General features: G+C 37.1%; 1 protein-coding gene and 1 long non-coding RNA gene across 4 annotated transcripts in view; one reads left to right on the plus strand and one right to left on the minus strand.

Moving 5' to 3' along the window:
• LOC137075087 (activin receptor type-1-like) overlaps positions 1–22,171 on the minus strand; it is a 117,781-nt gene that overhangs the window by 64,331 nt on the left and 31,279 nt on the right. The window lies entirely within an intron of this gene.
• Positions 9,842–12,669, plus strand: LOC137075980 (uncharacterized). Of its 2 annotated transcripts, none has more exons than XR_010905141.1 (6): positions 9,842–9,865; positions 10,242–10,344; positions 10,812–10,915; positions 11,038–11,115; positions 11,222–11,328; positions 12,381–12,669. It is a non-coding gene; the product is annotated as an uncharacterized lncRNA (long non-coding RNA). The 2 variants fall into 2 exon arrangements; XR_010905142.1 differs by having other exon boundaries at positions 11,247–11,328.

Here is a 22,171-nt window from a genome sequence, read left to right on the forward strand (position 1 = left end):
GAGCATTGTTTAATGTCAAACTAAATATAAGGACATCACTCAGGCAGCAGTAAAGGCTACTGCGCCTTTAAGACCTGAGGCAGGGATATGCTCGTCTTTCTCGACTATACAGTTCACTTGAGGCATATACAGACTGTGTCTGCTAGGATACTCATCAAGATGGACATGTTGACATACTTCTTGTGCGAGTTGGTCCGTGTAAGCGCAAGATTTGAAAGAGAACTCAATATTTGCGCGCTGTGAGACGAGCACGCGCTGTCGGATGATGCACAGAGACAGATCTTCTCTCAGCGCGCGCGAGTCTCACAGCGCGTCTTCACGCGAGTGATGACGGAGAAAACGACTGGTTATATGCGCACATACGGCAGCACTCGCATGCATTGAACAAAGTTTACATAAGGGTGAAACAGCTCGGTAGGTGAAGCGAGTTTACCCGCCACAACTCTAAATCAGCCGCATTTGGCTGGTGGCGGCGCTAATGTCCATCCCTGGCGCGCGCGCTCCGAGCCGATCTCAGACTGAGCGCCCCGTTGTTTTTTAACACTTATGGGGATGAAAATAAATATATTCATAAATACTTTTTGGAGTCAAACTCTTTTGACAAAGCTTGAACAAAATACTTTCAAAATTTAAGACTTTATAAAGCCTTGATAAGACTTTTTAATACTTTATAAGGGTCTTAATTTTCCCAAAATTGATTTATCACCTTTTAAGACTTTTCAAGACCCCGCGGATCTAAGGAGATAAGGCCAACATCAAACTCTTTCATTTTTGTCAATTCAAAAATATCACGGATAAAGGATATATTATCAAAAATAGACCTCTCCGGGATACAATATGTTTGGTCCGAGTGAATCACCTGCTCTAAAACCCCTGCAAGTCTATTAGCAAGGGCTTTAGAAAGTATTTTATAATCACTACACAACACTGACACTGATCTCCAACATTTAATTTCTGTGATGTCTCCTTTTTTTGGTAGAAGGGTAAGGACAGCTCTGCGACAGCTCAAAGGCAAATTACCATGTTTAAAATTATCATTTAAAACCTCAAGCAAGTCTTCCCCCACCACAGACCAGAAAGCTTTAAAAAACTCAACCAGTATCTATACCTGGGGCCTTCCCAAGTGCCATACTCTGAAGTGTCTTTTCCAGCTCTTCCAAACATAACTCACCAATAAGGTCACCATTAGACTCAATAGAAACTTAAGGTAGTTTTCTAAAAAAAAATATTTATTTATGGTTTGTTCTTCTTTTAGCTCACTTTTATATAACTCTTTATAAAAACTAGAAATTCTTTTCCAAATTTCGTTAACATCAGTCAACATTCTCCCAGAGTCAGATCGCAATGAATGGAAAAAAACTTTTTTGACCATTCTTTTTCTCCAGGCCAAAAAAAAACGTAGATGTTACATCCATTTGGTCCACGTTTTAGATTCTAACTGCCCTTGCAATTGTACGATTTCCATTTCTAAAACTTTCATGGCCCTTTCTATATTTACAGTAAAAAAAATTGTATACTGTTGACTTAACTGTTTAATTTGTGCTTCTCCATAGTCCCACCACTGTTGTAATGAGCTAAAAGTTGACTTTGAGTCTCTAAAATCCTCCCCCAAAAAATTTAAAATATCTTTAAAATCTTTATCATTTAAAAGAGCATTATTAAAGTGCCAGTATGCACTCTGTGGTTTGTCAAAGCAAAAAAAAAAAAAAAAAACAGAACATTGAACCATACAGTGGTCTGAGAAAGAAACTGGAAAAATACAACAACTTCTAAAAACATTACTCTGATGACTATAACTATATAATCTGTCTAACCTTGCCAAAGACACATTCTTATCTCGGACATGAGTCCATGTATATTGTCTACAATCCCGATGAAAACTCCTCCATATATCACTAAGTTCATGTGTGTTAATAAGTTGTATAAGCCTTTTATGTGACAACATGTGAGGTTCAAGGTGATTTCTATCTATGTTTTTTTTTTTTTTCAGTACAATTGAAATCACCACCAAGAATTAAAATCATCATTAAAAAGAATCATCATTATTACATTTTTATAAAGCCAAGCATAAGGAGTCTAAAAAAAACAATTTTCTATCTGTAGTTGCAGTAGGAGCATATACACACATAAAAACAAAAAACTTGATTCTCAACAACAGCTCTAATTTTTAAAATTCTCAGAGAATTTTCTCAGAGAAAAGAACAACAACTCCAGTGCTAAGTGAGTTATTATGACTCAAAATGGAAAGCCCATTCCATGGCCCAATTTACTTCAATTTGTAAGTAGCTATGGGTCTCTTGAAGTAACACCACATCAAAATGTTTTTGTTTAACCAATTCGTAAATCTCTGCCCTTTTTTGCTATCCCTTGGACCATTCACATTTAAAGATGCAATATTGATGTTACTCATGCTTGATAATAAAAACAACAATAATAAGCCCCATACAAGCAGTACAGCGGCATCCAAACTTTTAAACACCATCATTGATGTCTACTTCCATACCAACTTTCCTCAAAAACTGTTTCAGTCGGTACACCTCCTTATCAGAAAAACACCCCACAAATAACACAAATACCTGTGCATTCGGGAAGTGATTTTCAATATTTACATTCCGCTTATTATTTGTAGTTCTCAGAAACCGTTTAATGTTTTGAACATCATAATGAATCATCAAAATGAATTCAAATATGAATCTTCATCACTTTCATCTTCCTCTCCATTTGACAACTCACTTATACCTGCTTTTTTCACCATCTTTAAGCTACCATCACTTTTCCTCTTTCTTTTCAAAGGTACTTTAAATGACTGTGAATCCACTATTCCTTTGAGAGCTACATCAGAAACCACTTCAGATGATTTTATATCACATTCAGTACTATTCTGCATTTTGTCTTCCACCACTACAGCCTTGTCTTCCATTGGTTCTTCACACCCAGAAGGTCTAGACTCTATATTCTCAGACACAGCTTCTTAACAATGGCCACATCTACATCTGGCTCTTTTCAGCAACCTTTGAATCATTCAAACTGGCCCTGGGACCCTCCATTTCCACCAATGTTGCAGATGTCTGTGGTCTAACCTCTTCATCTTTTTCTCCGTTATCTGCATGTCCACATCAAATGTCCTACTCTACCACATCCAAAACATCTCATTTTATCAGTAGTTGCATAAATCAAGTAATCAAAATCATCCATTCGAAAATTAAATGACACTTCAAGTTCAGCGTTATCCTTTAGTACCATATATGCATATCTCCTAAAGGAAACAACATGCTTTAAGAGTGGATGAACATTTCCAAGTGGAATCTTTGTAATTGGTGACACCAATTTTCCATAACGAGACAGCATATTTACTAAAAACTCATCCTTTACGAAAGGTGGCACATTTGACAAAGTCACTCTTTTAGACGGAAAGCGGAAGCACGACAGTAAAAGCACCATTTATCACTAAACCCCGCTCCACTAATTCATTGGCTTTTTCCACAGAGCTCATAAAGATTACTATGGCATTATTCATTCTAAAAGCCGACAACACCGAATCATAACCTACCACTTCTCCTGCCGCTAAACAACACTCTTCTATACTCAACACGGACACAAATTTCACTCCATTGCGCCGCGTAAGAGACTCTAAAACTCTGCGTGAGAGACTCTGAAACGGCATGCCGCACAAACACCTTTACTTTAAACACTAAACTATACTAACTATGTTTGTAAAGAAAAGAGATAGAAAAGTTTGAAAAACGCACCAGCACACTCGCTCTCACAGCCACACAACTCGCTCAACCACACACACATCCGCACACGCGCAGAGAGAGAGAGAGAGAGAGAGAGAGAGAGAGAGAGAGAGAGAGAGAGAGCTTTTGTTGAATGTCATTTAGTGCGATTCCGCCCATCTCGTCTTCACTAACTGCAAGTTAATCGATAAAGAATTGTAGTTAAATTGTAGCTAATTTTGTGATACGACGGCCTTGTTAATGTCAAGCCCGGATTGTAATGCCTCAATTTGTTACGTTTGCCCATCTTTCCTGCTAACAACACATCAACCTTGAGGACAAAAGGTTCACTTCCTGCCTAATATATGTGTACCACCCACTACCAGGTGCCATGATGAAGAGATAATCAGTGTTATTCACTTCACCTGTCAGTGTTCTTCTTCTTCAGTACATTTTCTTCATTACATTTATATAGCGCTTTTGTAGGCACTCAAAGCGCTTTACATAGAAGTGGGAATCTCCTCAACCACCACCAATGTGCAGCATCCATTTGAATGATGCGACGGCAGCCATATTTCGAAAGAACAGATGAAGCCAATCAGGATATGGGAATTAGTAGGACATTCAGACATAATGTTATGTCCGACTTCCAAAAGGCAAATGGAGTAGACGTGATTGCATACATCTCCTGCTTTTACTGTTTCGCTTGAGCCACTCTAAAAGTCTGTTTCAGTTTTAAACTGATCACACGAATGAAATGTATACTCTTTTGTTAACATGACCACTAAATCGAGTAAACAAAGCAAAAAAGAAACCAGAACGGACACTGCTGACAGCGATTCCCGCGAGCTCAATGTGGCGGGGTTTGCTAAACTATTGGATGAACATCGCCAGGCCCTCTTGTCCAAATTTAAGCCGCCTATATCATCACTCGAGGCCAAGATCGATTGCGTTCAAACTGCAGTATCTGACCACACACAAGTTTGCTTCTCTTGAGACAAGTGCTAATGCTCTGGATCAACCCATGCTTGTGCTGGAAGCGACTTGTACCACTCTGTCTGATAACAATGCTAAACTGTTAGCTAAATTTCCTGATCTTGAATCTTGCAGCCGCCATAATAACATTTGCATTGTTGGCCTACCGTAATCAATTGAGGGACCCTATCCTTCTGCCTTCTTTTCTCACCTCTTATTTGATATCCTAGGAGAGGATGTTTTACTGATTGAACAGGCCCATAGGGCTCTCACTACCGTGAGCTGTCATCATCTGGCTTCACCGCTATCAGCAAAAGGAGCGGATCATCTTCAAGACTCAAGTTAAAAGAGGCAACTTGATGTTCCAAGGCAGCCTGATCGCCATATATGAGGACTATGCACCTGAAGTAATGGCACAAATATTGGTGGTTGATGACAGATATTTCCTGATGACAATAAGATACAGTATTCTATTTTTCTTGTTAAGATAGCTTCATGAGGATTTAAATACTTGTTGTTTTTTTCACAAATTAATTTAACAATTTATTTGTCAGGAATGTTCAACTTCTGGTCGATAAAACCAAGTTAGAAATGTCTAGATGGACTTCACTTCCCCTCTTTCTTGTGGGGCGCATTCATTTAGTCAAAATGGTTATTTTGCCCAAATTCCTTTATCTTTTTCAGCATATTCCAATTTGCATAAATAAGTTTGTACTACGTTTCATGGTATTCTGTGTTCATTTATCAGGGGAAACAAGCCAGCACAACTCAAGAAATCATGTCTTCAACTGTCTAAGTCTAAAGGAGGACTTGCACTTCCCAACTTCCAACAATATTACTGGGCCTGTAATATTAATAAGATCCGTTATTGGAACAATTCTGTCCATTCAGAGATTTCCTAAACAAAAGGCACTTTATATTCTGTTATTTGTTTCCAACTCCCCATTAGCTATTAGTTGTTAGAAGTTGTTTGCCCACTTTCCCAACCGTCCTCCTGAATGCACTCTTGATAATTTTCTCACTCTAGGAGCAGGCCAGAAAAATCTAATTTCAGTTAATTACAGCTTAAGTTCACTTAATGTAGCCCCTACTGTTTCTCTGAGAGAGTCGTGGGATAGTGACCTAGGTCTCTCTATTACCGATGATCAATGATGCAATATCTTAAATTTGTTTCATTCCTATTCTAAATGTGCCAGACATGGCTTATTCCAGTGCAAAGTGCTGCACCGAGCTAATCTAACTAACTAAAAAAATTCCAGACAGGAGTGATGCTTGCCATCGTTGCAAGCAGTCTCCTGCCAGTCACATTCATATGTTCTGGAGCGGTCTTTGGATGACAGACTTTTTGTCCAATTTTTGGCATTTTCTTGAGACCTGACTTGACTAACTCATCTTGCCAGGTTATCGCCTCTACTACTGTTTTTTGCCAGACGAGCCATTCTTCTCAAATGGAAAAACCGCCATTGCATGGTGGGTGGATCCAAGAAATCTTTAGCTGTATAAAGCTTGAGAAGTTAAGATTTTTGCCTTCAGGATCCCTCAAAACTTTTCATAAGACTTGGGAACCTGTATAAGACCACATAAAAGGTTTATACAATATGTATACATGTGTATGTATATGTGTATATATATACCCTGTACATGTGTTCAAAGTTCTGTTATTATTAGTTCTATCATTATTTCTATGTACATATACATATCCACATACATACGCACACAATTTATTTTTAATATTTTTTCAAAATTATTTTTATTTTTATTTTGTGGTAGTCACTTCCACGAATTTGTGAACATTTTTATTTTTTTCATTCTAAGGATGCCACATTAACCATAACAATAGCTACACATGACAATAAAACAAACAAAATGCATGAATCTTGTTTGGTATTACAAAACAAAAAAGGCTAGTCCAGTTGTGTGCTATCTATCTTTAATAACACAATCGCTTGGGGTGGGAAATATGACTAAAATCTTACAAGTAAACCACAGCAATAAGCAATTGCTTAATATAAATAAAAAAAATGGTTGTCAAGTAATTAAGTAATCAAGTAAACTGGTCAGTAATAAAATATATACTTATAAACAAATGACAATAGACTATTGTCAGAATAGGACAAATTAATACAACATAAAGATACATATCTACAAAGAGTGCTTTAAGTGTAAGTGCTGTTTTCCCCATTTGTGTTGTTGTTAAGCTATATTAGTTTGCTTTCACTTTGAGTACTTACTAATGCGCAGATCCAGTACTTACTGACACGTCCCAAACTTTTTACTCAAGTCAGGATATAGACATATGAATAATGTGTATATCTGATCGTTCAAGAGTAGGCTAATGAGTCTAGAAATAACACATTCAATACACTCGCGCGAGCGCTGACAGGCAGCAAACACATGCAGTCTGACATCAGAGTTTGGAGTTTACATCACTGTTATTAACTGTTTTTAGTGCAAACGGGTATATTATACTTTTATTTGGTCATCATGCAAGATTGTGAGAAAGATTCGCCTACGCTTTCACGATTGCGGAACTAGAAAAAAAATCGTCAGCTGAAGAATAAAATCTGTTTACCTGTGGGGTACAATCTGAAAGAGGCTCGTGCCAATAACACAAAAGCTGATTGGCTGCAATAGATGCATACTGGTCTAATTTGTAGTTGTAATACAGCAACCAATAGTTGGACTAGCGAAAGAAAAAACTACAACACCACAGAATAAACGCACGCTGTGGGAGGCAAGAGCATTTCAATGAGGTAGCGTTACATGGACATAGGAAAATTAAGACCTGTTTAACATTATTTAAGACCTAGAATGCAATGCTTCAGCAAATTTAAGACTTTTTAGGCCTTACATTTGTTTTTATGACTTTATGGCCTTAAATTCTTATTGTTAAATTTATGATTTTTTTTAACCTGCGGAAACCCTGCACGTAAGAAGTGATGAAAATTTACTTCAGATATGTGTTTCAGAATTAGGTGTGGCAAAAAGGCTCGATAGCACCACCTACAAAATTTGATTTAAGCACCGTTCGAGATACATTTCATGTATGAAATTGGGTAGACACATGTAACAGCCCAATACCTACAAAAAAGACCCTAGGTGCGAAATATGAAAACCCAAAAGAAAGCGAGATATTTTGAATTTTCTCAGCAAAATTTTTGCAACTTTTGGCCTAAACATGGCCAAAACGTTTGCCATTTCCAGACGTCGTACTTTAAAGGATCCATGGCGTGGATTTTTTTTATTTTATGTTTAGATGTTTACTTATATTGTTAGCATTTTTACATCATAAAATGGCATACTTTAGATATAAAAGGCATTTTTCTTTCCTGATATTTACTTCAAGGAGTGGGTCTGCTGTGAAAATGGCCACTGTTGTGAAATGAGTACCGTATGTGGCGGACGAGGCGTGATTTAGACTGTGAGCACTCGTGGACCAGAGAGACGATAAAGATTGTTGAGAAAGTTATATTCTACTGAACTGACGAGAGCAGTTTAGTTGTTTGAATGAATTTAAGTTTATTTCATTTTTGAAAAATTCATGTTTGCATGTATTCACAAGCAAACATGGCATCGATATGAATACAGTAAGAGCTCTGTTGTTGAGCAACAGCGTCATTCATTATAACGGCAGTTTGGACAAGTGTGTAGATATAATGGCAATGTGTGATTGACAGCTTCAGACATTATAAAGAGAGTGTTTCTTTGATCGCTCTCTGTAGTCATTTAAATATCAGATTAGTTTCATGCTACTAACAGGAACAATGTGAAGTTGTTTGTTTAGTCACTGGCTTGATTCACTGATGCATAAATACCAATAAACGATTTAGAAAGAAAGTCTGTGTTAACTTGAATGATTAACTACACATCAGAAATCACTGATCACAGATCAGGCAATTTCCAAAGAAAATAAAATGACCCACTGGTTCTTCTGAGGCTCAATTGAAGGAACTGAAAAAAGACTTCTGTGTTCATCTGTACAAACACTGAGCAACTGCCATGCTTCACTCGTTCCCACATCTCTCGATGACAAACAAATATAGTGCTTCCATGGTGCCAAATTCTCTGGGTGGAGGAAAGGGAGGTAACGATTCCTGGTATGACATCATAACCGAATAAAATCAATATCTGCTCTGTAGGAATATGTAAATTCCAGCAGCAGGTCGACACAACAAAGCATTCCAGAGACCCCCTCTCCGAACCCTGAACCGATCATAAAACTAATCAAGGATGGCCAAAGGGCCCCAGCTGGCACCTTGACATCAATTTGACATCAACAAATAGTCCAGATATTGACTACCATGTATGACATGCATGAAATGCATAATTTCATTATATTTTTAAAATTATTTTCTTGTGGTTGTAAAGAGGCTCAACAAAGGTATCACAGCAAAATCTCCAGTGTCAAAATCTTGGTGTTAAGGACTCTTAAAGTAAAGAGTTAATTTTCTGGTGTTGAATTAACACTGCCAGTGTAAACCGCACTCTCTGGCTGGTGAACATATTCAGAGTTAAATATTAATAACACTGACAGAGAGTATAGTCACATCCGGGACATTTCGGCAGCGGAACAAGCTCGAACTTTTCTCACAGACGCCATTTTCTTTGCCTCGCGATGCGTAACATCAAGGAGGGGAAACGCTGATATTGCGTGTTTCATCCTATGGTTCCATCTCATTTACGTATCCATTTTATAGCATTATATTGTTTTATAACTAGTTATGTGCTGTGCACGGTTTAACACCTCTCATAGAGGCATTTTCGTTGACGTGATTCGGACGGAGCAGACCAGGCGGTGCTTTTTAACAGGGAAACGGCGTAAGTAAGTGTTTTAGCTCATTTACAATATGTATTTTATACAATGTTTATTTAACGCGATATTTAAATGCTCTGCACGCTTAAACGAAACAACCTTTCTCACATGTGGCATTTTCTTTGACTCGTGAGTGGTGACATGGAACTGACGACGAGGAGGCGGGTGCACGCCGCTTGCACGTTATAAGGGAAACGACGAAAGTAAGTGTTTAGCCTAATTTGCAACGTGTTTTTTTAATGACGTCGTTTAACGATATCTAACGCTTTTATAACGTGCCTAAATCTTTCTTACAGACTAACATTAGGCTTGTGACGCAGTTGAGACACAGAGTTTGCTTTTAACAGAGAAAACACCTAAAGTAAGTGTTCTAGACATATTATAATCTGTATAATTGCTTTATAATTATGTATTTATGTCTTGGAAAAACAAATTCAGTAGCTACTGCTGCCTAAAAGGCAGTGGCCTCACTGGCGAAGCAGCATCAAACGGGGGTTTCTAACATGCTTTCTCTTCCCCATTATAGTTCATTCACCGAACTGTAATATTATTGCACTACTTAATCTTTGTGTATGATTTTTATTGGGTAGAATTCCAGATTCAAAGACTCATATTACTAACAAAGGAAAGCTATTTTTATGCGAAATCAAGTGACAAAGTTTTAGGCAAGACTGTTTTATGAACTTCTAAAAATGTTGACCTAATTTGCTTTTGACCTGTCTGATGTCTGTCTTAAGAAGCATCATGTTCATCAGCTGCATCAACATTGATTTTTGACCACCCCCCTGGACTGAAACCAAGGCTGACAGATGACCATGCTTTCTGTTCTGCAGCAAAAAGGTATGTTTAAGGTATAGAAAACTGTATTGCTTTTCTTGGCAGATTATTGGTAAATATTTTTAAGCACAGATATTGACCAATAATATTTATTTACAATAAAGGACAACTATGGCAAAAAGTGCATTCATCCATCATAAAAGTGCATCCGTCCATGGATGCTGGATCTTATACAGAAAGAAAAAGATCAATGTCAATGTCTATGGTGATGCACTTTTATGATGATAGATACACTTTTATAATGGATGGCTGCACTTATGATGATAGATGCACTTTTATGATGGATAGATGCACTTTTATTATGGATAGTTGCACTTTTATGATGGATAGATGCACTTTTATGATGGATAGATGCACTTTTATAATGGATAGATGCACTAGAGTCTGTATTTAAAACTAATGAAACATGTATACTTTAAGACTGTTTAAAGTATTTCTTCATCCTCAAACTATATTTTGGTCGTTGCCAGCACACCTACCATATGACTGAAAAACAGAAGAACAACTCCACAAACTGCAGACCAATACCCTTGAAAGTGTCACTATTATTGGAGGACCAATACTTTTAGAATGGGTAAGTCATTCTTTCAGACTAAATATTTATGCAAAATGTAGGCTAATTATCACTAACTTTTGGTTAACGTTTGGATATGCCTTCATGTTTAAATGTGCTTTTGCTGTTTGTGTTTTTTGGAGAATTTCTATTATGCATCAGGTAAAGGGTACCTGGCTTGGTGTTTGAAGACTGTACAGACTAGAACCTGTCTGGAGATGGTAAGATTTAACATATAACATGAGAGAATCATGGCCACAAACATCACATTTGTTGGTATTTGGCTAATAGAATTGAGTCAAACTAATTGTTTTCATGATTTGACAGGTAGATGTTTTCTGTTTGATTTGAGACTCAACAGATTGGGAAATTACCTGCCCCCAACATCACAAAGTCAGGAATAAGGGAACAAAAATCATTCCAGCAGATGACTAGTAAGTGAGATTTCTTAAGGGTTAGTTCAGCCAAAAATGAAAATTCTGTCATCATTTACTCGCCCCTATGTCGTTGGACACCCGTAAGACCTTCGTTCATCTTCATACACAGTTGAAGATATTAGTGTTGAAATCCGATGGCTCAAAAAAGGCCTTCATTGACACCAATGTCATTTCCTCTCTCAAGACCCATAAATGCACTAAAGATGTCGTTACAGAGCCCATCTCACTACAGTGGCTCTACAATAATTTTCTGAGGCAACGAGAATAGTTTTTGTGCGTAAAAAAAACTAAATAACGGCATGGCAGATTTCAAAACACCGCTTCATAAAGCCTCGGCGCATTTTGAATCATTGTCCCTCTATAGACAGTCCATGCAACTACCACTTTCATGCCACAGAAAGGTATAAAGGTACATCATTGAAGTACTCCATGCAACTCCAGTGGTTTAACATACATTTTCATTAAACTATGCAAATGCCGTGTTTGCAAAAAAAAAAAAATTAATAATAATAATAATAATCATAATAATAATAATAATATAATATATATATATATATATATATATATATATATATATATATATATATATATATATATATATATATATATATATATATATATATATATATAAATGGAGTTGAGATTTTTTGAGAAAATAAAGCTCTTGCTTCATAAAAATGAGGTTAAACCACTGGAGTCACATAGATCACTTATGATTTCCTTTGTACCTTTCTAGGCTTTGGAAGTGGAGGCTGAATAGACAGAAATTTCTTAGATATTATTAAAAATATCTTCATTAAGTTTTCTGAAGGTGAAAAAAAGTCTTACGGGTTAAGAACAACATGGGGGTGAGTAATTAATAACAGAAGTAACATTTTTGGATGAAGTAAGCCTTTAATGTACTTGGAAATCAGTCAATTCTAACCAAAATAGTTTATTGTTTGAGTCACCAAAGTCCAAGATGATTGAACTTTTTGCACCATAAACTTGCTGTATTTATAAAATATAAATAGTATTAATTGTAATTGGTCTGGTATTGTGTTGTTTAGGGAACCAGGATTCAAGAGAGTTGTCTATCTACACAGCCTTTCCTGCTCTGCATATGAAACCACAACTGAACTGCACTGTTAGCAACTGGACACAACTGATCCACAGATATCCTGCGACTGTTTTTTCATCTGCTGAATGTTGTGTTGACTCAAGTACTGCTGTTCTGTTGCAAAGTTGAAGGTACTGAGCCAACTTCACTGACACAGGACATATATTCACTGACATGCAGGACTTGAAGTATTACACACTTATAAGTTTTAATAGCTTATGAAAGAAATGCATATATTATGCCTTCATCATTTATTTTAAACTTTCTGTGATGTAAATGGACTTGCTCGTCAATAAAGAACTAGTTTAAAACAACGAAAACAACTTTACAATGAACAGCGTGTGCGTGTGCGTATGTATGTATGCATGTATGCATGTATGCATGCATGCATGCATGCATGCATGCATATATATATATATATATATATATATATATATATATATATATATATATATATATATATATATATATATATATATATATATATATATATATATATATATATATATATATATTAGTTGAGTAGATTGATTTCCATTTTTCTGAAGTGTTAGGTCAACACCAGAACAGTGTAGATTTTTAACTCTGCCAGTGTTTTCTACAAAGCTGCACTTAACTCTGTAACAGTGTTGTTGTTATCTGCATTGGTGTTAATATTTTACTCTATTGGAGTTTATTGTAACACTGAGTTGGGTGTTGTGAGAGGCAAGACTTTTAAAAGGGTTGAATTAACACTTTGCGGGTGGTTCCCATATATACACTTTTAAAGTGTTGAAATTAACTCTATTGGTGTTGATTTCCGGATTTCAAATTTACTGTGATCAATCTGACATGTTTTTCTGGTCCCTACAGCTTAGGTCAATATCATTGACCTTAAATCAACGTTGATTTGATGTCAGGAAATAAGACATCAGATCGATGTGAAATTTATGTCAAAACAATGTCTGTTCACTGTCTGAAAAAGTTTATTACTCGTTGTAAATCAATGTGACTCATTTTAGAAAGATCTAGCCTAGCCTTTTTGAATGTCGCAGGCCTAGGTTTTTTTTGTTTGTTTGTTTGTTTTTTGCGTGTGTGTTTTTATTTATTTAAATCCTAGCATGTTTAGATTTAGTTCACGTTTTAAAATGACAGCAGACACTATAATTGCCTATAGCATATAAAGCAGGACTGTAATCACCATAGACATTGCACACAAAAAAAAAAAAGAAGAAGAAAAAAAAAGATGGCAGATTAGAACCTGGAACCTTACACATGGTTTGCAAACATTCTACCACCAAACCACTAGGGAATTTAAATGCTGATAGCGGTACCATATTTATTGACTAAGGGAAGAATCTCGAAACTAACAATACATTTGATTCAAATGTATGCAAATATTATTGCAAATGTTTTTTTTCCGGAAAGAATCGGTACAGCCCATATTTCTTTTATAAATATAATAAAACTAAAGACTTTTAGGAGATATGAAGGATGCAATACTACTCTATAGGTACTCAAGATTGACATGAGATTGACTGAAACTGAGTGTTTCACCCCCCCTTTAAGGGTAGTTGAAATGAACCATTTTAGTATGAAAATGCAATCACACCTTCTCCTTAATCTCTTCATGTGCATTTGTTGCAAACACCTCACATATTGCCTTAACATTATATTGCATTTGCAGACAAAATTATGATTGATGCCATGTGAATAAAAAAACTTTTGTTTGCAAGACCAGGTTTTTTTTTCTCCCTAAATCTAGGGCCTTATATAAAACTAACAGGTATGCAGTACAAACTTTTATCGGCCTAATCATACCGGCAACATGTTCATCTTCCACCCTACAAAGCTGGGGCAGCTTAAGAAAGCTATAAATGGCCAAACATGGCCTCCAAGATAAGGCATTTGAGTATAGAAATTATACAAAAACAAAGGTGAAAAATGCATGAAAACACTGGAATTTATATACACTTTAAGCAAAATCTGAGACTAGCAACCATTTTCTGTTGTCCATTGGATGTTGTCTGTTTTGACACAGGATGACCCTCTATTCCTTTGGAGCATGATCTGACTTGAACCACATATTTAGAAACTTGACTTGTGCAAATAAAAACTAATACAATTTCTGCAGTACATTTAACATTAGCCATTGTTACTTCATAGTACGGTAATCAAGCACTTATGCTCTAACTGACTGCACTATGGGCGAAAAACAAACCCTTTCATATGTACATTAGCCATGCCCTACAGGAATATGGAGTTTGTGCGCTGATACATTTTGAAACCCCTTCAATACACGAAACATGAATGTATGTTCTAATTTCTAAAGTTTTATATAAATTAAATAATTTGAATGTGTATGTTGTCATTGTTCATTTAGGTTGTAATTTAGTGATGCTTGACACTGAAATTATATCAAAATATATGTAAAGAAATTATGTCATTTTGACAATGTTTGATGTTGAAATCGAAGCTTGATATTGAATGATATAAATTAACATCAAAACTACATCAACATTGTGACATCTTGACATCAAATAAATGTTGAGTAGACACTGAAGCTTGATATTGAATGATATCAAAATAACATCAAAACTACATTTTGCGGGTGACATCTTGACATCATATAAATGTTGAACTGACATCAAATGCCAACATCAACTAAACATCAAAATTACATCAGCAAAGGTCAAAATCTTGACATCACATTGACATCAAAACATTGACGTCAATATGACTTTCATTCTAGACCTATTTTGTGACGTAATCTTGACATCAATGTTTGATGTCATACCGATGTAAAATTGGGGCCCAGAGACAACATCTTTCCCCCTTTACCAGCGTTATCTAAAAACCAGCACAAGGACTAGATGAATCACGTGACGTGGTCCCCCTTATTTCTACAAACGTAACAACGGGTCTAACCTCAGGAAGAAGGGACTCCTTTATTACCGACAGGCATACATTTAAATTGTTATCGGGACACAGAGTCGCTTAAAGCTTTTTGGCGGCCCCAAAATCAACATGTACATTAGACAGACACCTCTTCGTCCCTCTCCTTCCTCGACCCATGCATTCCAAAGGATTTTTGAACATCACACATAGACCTCATACCAATGCAGACCAAAGGAATAAATGTAAACCTCAGATCCAATATGAATTAATCCACCCAACATACCACCCAACTTAAACATATGCTAAGGTATTATGTGTATTTTCATGTAACCTGTGAAGTTTCTCTATAGACTGGACACTTATTACACATGAATTTTTACTATCTTCTACTCCCATCATGGGAACAGCAAGCTGTTTGATGTCTATGTGATGGATAAATGATCCTCATCATTTTAATGCAAGGTAAATTTGTGTAAAATGTACTGTGATTACAATAGGAAAGTTGGTTTCTTAAAAGCGTTTAATCTGACATTACACTAATGATATGCACGAACAGGAGAAGTGGGCGGGACCCCCACAACAATATCTGATTGGCCGGAGACACCCTCAAGGGTGAAACCCACTTAAAACACAGAACAAACAAGATGTCTTTGCTTTTACTTTGTGCTTATGGTAAATGGTAAATGGACTGCATTTATATAGCGCTTTTAACAGACCCTATGGCCATCCAAAGCGCTTTACATTTTGCCTCACATTCACCCATTCATACACCGACGGCGATGTCAGCCATGTAAGGCGCCATCCAGCTCGTTGGGAGCAGCTGGGGTTAGGTGTCTTGCTCATGGACACTTCGACACTTGGTCAGGTAGAACCGGGGATTGAACCACCAACCTTTCGGTTTGTTGACAACCAACATGAACCACTGAGCCACTGCCGCCCCGAACTGATGCTGACTGGCATGGTTTTACGGTGACACCTGCTTTGAGCTTTCAAGCTACCCAGATTTCTTCACCATGCTTTAAAACTCTGTTTGAACCTCGCAGAAGACAACTTCCTGGAGTCTGTGCAGCCGCACCTCAGGGAAGCTCCCGTCACCCAGCAACCAGCTAACGCTACCCAGGATCTTGCATTTACCCTGCAAAACCAACTATCCATCCCTCTGAACACAACAACTGACTACCAACCAAACAACACTGTCCTGAGCTCATGCTCGTAGGAGCATTCAAATGCAATTACATGACTCTTCATACTAGCTGAACTGGTAAAGATCTTATCTAAAGCTGCGTTTCCACCGCAGCAACTTTCCCCAGGAACCAGTGTTGGTAAAGTTACTTTAAAAAAGTAATTAGTTATAGTTACTAGTTACTTCTCACTAGGGATGCACGGTATACCGGTACTGAAAAAATACCGGTATATATTTGATTTAAAACGGTACGATATCATGATTTGGCATATCTCTGTATATGCTGCTGTTCCGAAGTTCACCACTAGATGGCAGCGCGCTACACAAACTTATCCGAAACAACCGGCAAATGTGACAACAACATAGACGAACCAAATGGATAAAGCAGTTGAATCTCACTCAAGATGCCCAAAACGAATTAATAAAGAGAGGAGTAGAAGTGAAATTTGTAATTACTTTGCTTATAAAACTGATTCCATCAAACCCAGCCAAGAAGCATCTGTCACTATCCTGACTTTAAGACTTCTTAAGAGATCGACAGGTCAGTGGATCATTCAAACCATCTCATTTAGACATTTATTTTCTTTTTACACTGATCAACGCACACACACAGCCTAACATAAGATCAAATTTCACAAAATCTCCAGCTTTCGTTTCAACCAATGACATTTAGATCTCATAATATTTGCATGCGTGCTATTGCACTATTCACATTCGCGTTAGACACAACCGACTGTGTTTATGTGAATACTCACTAAAGACGGACATTTGAACATAATTCTGTGTATTTGACTGTTTGAGGAAACTTAATTTGTAATGTGCAAGCTCTAAGTGACGGTGTGTGTGTGTGTGTGTGTGTGTGTGTGTGTGTGTGTGTGTGTGTGTGTGTGTGTGTGTGTGTGTGTGTGTGTGTGTGTGTGTGTGTTGTTATGAGCTCATATCTCCTCTAACTGTTATTACGAAATGCTATAACATCGCTTAAATGATTTCCGTTTTTATCCATCCCGAGACGAGCGTGAAATGTTGAATCGGATTATGCAGATTGCTTTAGTGTAGTGCGATGTCTTTTGAAACCAGAAGCAATTAGCTAATTTGGAGAGATTTTTGCTGAAATTATTTCTCACAAGAAAGTTTTCAAATGACTGATTTGATGTGATTATCTCTGTTGATTAATTTACTAATAAACATTTGTGGTAATTTCCCACTTTATAAACTCAAAACTTGCATAATTGTACTCATTCGCGTGCAATATACCCGCGCTAATATCAGACCCTGTGGTATCGATTTAATATCAGTACTTCGGTATTAGATTGTAATACCATACCGACGCCAAAATTGTGGTATCGAGCCATCCCTACTTCTCACAAATAGCAACTCAATTATTAACCGAGTTGCATCATTATAAAAGTAACTAAGTTACTACTGTCTACACTTTTTTTAATTAGTATGTCAAATAACTTGGATGCCACCAATATTAAATGTTAAATGAATGAAATAGAAATTATTATAAAACATTGTACACTAATCTACACTATTTTAATGTTGCTGTGGGACAATGTGAGATACACCTATCAAATTCAATCAATTTTTGTAAATATGAATATCAATACAATAGTGGAACAATAAAACAAAATAGATCGTTTAGAACTGTAATATTTATTGCACAGACCCTAAATATTTATGTAATGTTGTGTTCTACTCCTTTGGTAGGGGAGCTCACGTTATCCTTTGCATTCTTAGCCACTAATTTTGTGGTGGCATGTAACGATGTAAAGTGCTTCATTAGATTAGAATTACTTGCCACCGACGTGGAGAGACTCTTCCTGGGCGCAAGTTGCACATTACATAAACATTCTTACCTTTCACCTCAACAAGGGAAAAGTAGTGCATACTTCCAGTTTGCGAAAGCAACCTTTGAAGTCATTGCTCCGATGTATCCGATGGCGGGGGAGGAAGCTAGGCAGACTCGGCAGACCCAAACGAACTGTGAGGGTCTGTTGGGAACGTTTGGCTGAACCCCCTGTCAGAGAGATCTTCAACTCCCATCTCCGGCAGAGCTTCGACTGGATCCAGAGGGAGTCTAGAGATATTGAGTCTGAATGGACCATGTTCTCCACCTCCTTTGTCGACGCGGCCGCTCGGAGCTGTGGCCGTAAGGTCTCCGGTGCCTGTCGAGGTAGCAATCCCCGAACCCGGTGGTGGACACCGGAATAAAAAAAGGCCGTCAAGCTGAAGGAGGAGTCATATCGGGCCTGGCTGGCTTCTGGGGCTCCTGAGACAGCTGACAGCTACCGGCAGGCCAAGCAGACTGCAGCCCGAGTAGTTGTGGAGGCAAAAAAATAATAATTCGGGCCTGGGAAGAGTTTGGTGAGGCCATGGAGAAAGACTATCAGTTGGCCTCGAAGAGATTCTGGCAAACCGTTCGACGACTCAGTGTTGGAATGGCATTGCTTCACCCTCCTGTCTACAGTGGAGATGGGCAGCTATTGACCTCAACCTAGGATATAGTCGGATGGTGGAAGGAATACTTAGAGGATCTCCTAAATCCTGTATATGCTAGCACTGGGAGATATCATTAGGAAGCATGGAGTTAGATTTCATTGTTATGCTGACGAAACGCAGCTCTATATTTCTTCACGCCCTGACAAAATTTGACCAATTCACAAGATTAACGGAATGCAGAGCTTGATGCATAGTAATTTCATGCAACTTAATTCACATAAAACTGAATTTTTTAATTATTGGACAGAAAAGCTCCACAAGTAATAACCTAGAATACTGTCTAACACTTGATAACTGCTCTGTAAAGGCCTCGTCGTCAGTGAGGAACCTGGGTGTGCTCTTTAAAACCAATCTTTCATTTGAAAGCCATGTTTCTAGAATCTGTAAAACTGCATTTTTGCTGAACAGTTAGTACATGGATCCATGAGCTCAATGCTAGATTATTGTAATGCTCTACTGGATGGTTGCCCTGCTCGCTTAATAAACAAACTCCAACTAGTCCAAAACCAGGAAGTACGATCATATTAGTCCAGTTCTGTCGACACTGCACTGGCTCCTGCAAGCATCGCATACATTTTAAAAACGTGTTTATTACTTACAAAACACTAAATGGTCTAGCTCCCCAGTAGTTAAGCAAGGTCTTAACACATTATACTCCATCACGTCTATTGCGGTCTCAAAACTCTGGCCAGTTGATAATACCTAGAATATCTAAATCAACTGCAGGCAGTCGATCCTTTTCCTATTTAGCAACTAAACTCTGGAATAGTCTTTCTAGCATTGTTCGGAAAGGAGTCAGTTTAAATCTAGACTAAGAATGCATCTCTTTACTATGGCATACACATAGAACATTTTTAACTTTCATTATTCAAATCAATTGATTGATTGTTAGGCTGCATTAACTAGGTCAGCCGAAACCGGGAACACTTCCCATAACACCTGATTAAGCATGTGCCGATTTTCGGTAATGCGTTATATCACGATATTGAATATGCACGATATTGTTATCGTGGGCACTTCAAAATATTATAAATAATAATTTATTAACAATTATTAAAAAATGTATAATGCACTCAAGAATACTTTGCCCATCAACCGTATAAATGCTCAACACCGCTATTCTGTGTCAAAGGGACACGCACTCAGATGTAAACAATTCCAACATGCGTTTGCACATGAATGAACGGGTGAAGGAGACCTGAATGAAGTGCCGCTCAGTGACAGCAGAGGGCGCTGATGGAACGGCAGAATGCAGCGATTACCCCGAAACAACGCAAACAAAAGCAACGGCGCTAGTGAAGAAGTTTTTAAAACAGCCATTCGTTTTTGTAATCTCAGTGTTGTTCATCACAGGCTCAGCACCGAATACTTAACACTTAAAGACTTAATAGGCTATTTTGTTTTTGTTTTTCAAACTTAAACATTAGCTGTGTCTCATTTCAGAAGGCTGCGTCCTCCGGAGGTCGCATTCGAAGGGTGCATACGTCATAAGGCCGTCTCATTTCTAAAAAGTGAGTAGGACACTCCAAATGCGACCTCCGAATGTGTCCTTCTTTCATGGGATTTCGGAGTGTGCATGAGGTGTATCCTTCACGGCTAGAGATAACCCACAATTCTTTGCGTCTCCGTTAACAACAGTCATATTTTTTTTTAATATTATATGAAAAAACGGCACCACCGCCAGATATACATGCGAGCGTATGTGTGGTGTTTAAATTAAGTAGTTTAAGCTTTTTTTGTTGTTTTTTTTAAGCTCTATTACCTCAAACAGATAGTTTTGGTAAACAGGATTACAACTGTTTAGTGCATTTTAAACGTTTAGAACAGTACATTGCTGTCAAGACAAGAAACATTTCATAGTCATTTTCAAGTTATAAATAATTTTCATTCATATAACTGGCGTGAGAGCGCAACGTGGCTTAACTTGTTGGCATAGCAACGTGATACTTCCTGCCTGTGTGTCCTACGAAGGACGTCTCGTTTAAGTCTGATTGAGGACACTCCGTATACTGCATCCTACACAGGACGTGTCCTCCGGAGGACGCAGCCTTCGAAATTTACCGAAATGAGACACAGCTATTATGTTTTAATCTGGACTACAACATGCCCTAATGATTAGAATTTTTTTGGATTATTTGTCCACAAGACATACGACTTCATTAGTTAATATTATTTAACATGTTAATTCATTATTACCAAACTGACTATGAAAAATACTTATTAATCTAAGTAATGTTAATTTCTTAGTTACTGTTTAATAACAAAATAACTTTTTAAAGGACCTAAGATAAAACTAACAATGATCAGTATTTCTTAACTAACATTACCAAAAAATTATACTTTCTGTACCAAATGTAGCGATTGCTCAATCTTAGTTAATGCATTAAATAATGAGACCTTATATTAATTTGTTACCTGTTGTTCTTTATAGCCGAATTCTTTTGCACTTTAATCTGTTTAATCTGTTTGAAAATTGTACTTTTACAGCTATGGAAAAAATTAAGGGACCACTTAACATTGATTTCTCTTATTTTTTTCCAGGCCTGTATATATTTTTGGTGCATTGTATTATTGTATTTAAACATTCAGTTATTTTTGTTATTACAAAAACAGTTCTTAAAGCTGTTATGCTTTGACACTTATTTCAATATTGTGATATCATATACCGTGACAAAAGCTTCACAATTAATCACAATCTGTTTAATCTGTTTGAAAATTGTACTTTTACAGCTATGGAAAAAATTAAGAGACCACTTAACATTGATTTCTCTTTTTTTTTTCCAGGCCTGTATATATTTTTGGTGCATTGTATTATTGTATTTAAACATTCAGTTATTTTTGTTATTACAAAAACAGTTCTTAAAGCTGTTATGCTTTGACACTTATTTCAATATTTTGATAATATCATATACCGTGACAAAAGCTTCACAATTAATCACAACATGAAAAATTGATATCGGCACATGCCTACAACCTGATGTATTTGTTACATCTTAAAAATAGTGGTAATCTACATCAGCGTTTCCCAACTGGGGTGCCGTCTGACGTACCGGTAACACACTTGCACCGCAGTTCATCTCACATCTGATGAAGCATCTTTAATATGGGTTGTAACTTGAAAATAATGCTTTTATGTATGTTCCTGTCAATGGATGCATGTGCTTGCTCCTCAGTGATAC

The sequence above is a fragment of the Pseudorasbora parva genome, chromosome 5 (genome assembly GCF_024679245.1).
Source record: "Pseudorasbora parva isolate DD20220531a chromosome 5, ASM2467924v1, whole genome shotgun sequence".
Classification (NCBI taxonomy): domain Eukaryota; kingdom Metazoa; phylum Chordata; class Actinopteri; order Cypriniformes; family Gobionidae; genus Pseudorasbora; species Pseudorasbora parva.